General features: G+C 54.3%; 1 non-coding gene across 1 annotated transcript; it reads left to right on the top strand.

The window, feature by feature from the left end:
* Positions 1-137: 137 nt before the first annotated feature.
* Positions 138-249, top strand: Tc00.1047053409573.10. The gene has a single exon (XR_008254027.1). It is a non-coding gene; the product is annotated as a spliced leader RNA (transcript).
* The last annotated feature ends 506 nt before the right edge of the window (positions 250-755 follow it).

Here is a 755-nt window from a genome sequence, read left to right as displayed (position 1 = left end):
CCGGGGCCGACATCCCGGACCCTGACCCCTCCCCAGTGTGGCCTGGGAGGGGGGGGGGGGGTTTTTGTACACGGTCCCAAGTGCCGCGAAGGACCCCTCATCAAAATTGAAAACCGTTGTGGAACACAACTCCTTTCAACTAACGCTATTATTGATACAGTTTTTGTACTATATTGGTACGGGAAGCTTCCAACCCGCCTTTGGCGGTTATGTTTGGTCAATTTTTTTTGACCGGGGTTTACGGACCCCTTTTTTTTTTTTTTTTGTGGGTCTGTCCGCCATATCCATATACCCCTATATATATATACCCATATATATATAGCCCCGTACCCCCTCGTGCGGCTGCCCCCCCCCCCCCACGTTGCGTGTCCGCCACCTCCTTCGGGCCCCCTCATTTTCGCTTCATGGCTGCTATTGCCTGCATCTTTGTTTTGTTTTGTGTTTTCTCCGTCTCGTTCCTTTTATTCGCCTTTTCTCCGCGTATGCCGCGCTTCTTCCTGTGTTTTCCGGTGTTTTTGCCTTGCTCGCACACTCGGCTGCATTTGCTGTTCCACACTCGCCATGTGCGTCTTTTCCGCCCCCTGACGCCGTCCACGGCGCTATCCCGGGGCCGACGTCCCGGACCCTGACCCCTCCCCAGTGTGGCCTGGGAGGGGGGGGGGGGGTTTTTGTACACGGTCCCAAGTGCCGCGAAGGACCCCTCATCAAAATTGAAAACCGTTGTGGAACACAACTCCTTTCAACTAACGCTATTA

This window comes from Trypanosoma cruzi, assembly GCF_000209065.1.
Source record: "Trypanosoma cruzi strain CL Brener chromosome Unknown tcruzi_1047053409573, whole genome shotgun sequence".
Lineage (NCBI taxonomy): Eukaryota > Euglenozoa > Kinetoplastea > Trypanosomatida > Trypanosomatidae > Trypanosoma > Trypanosoma cruzi.
Note: the sequence above shows the minus strand (reverse complement) of the source record. Positions and strands in the feature narration are given on the sequence as shown.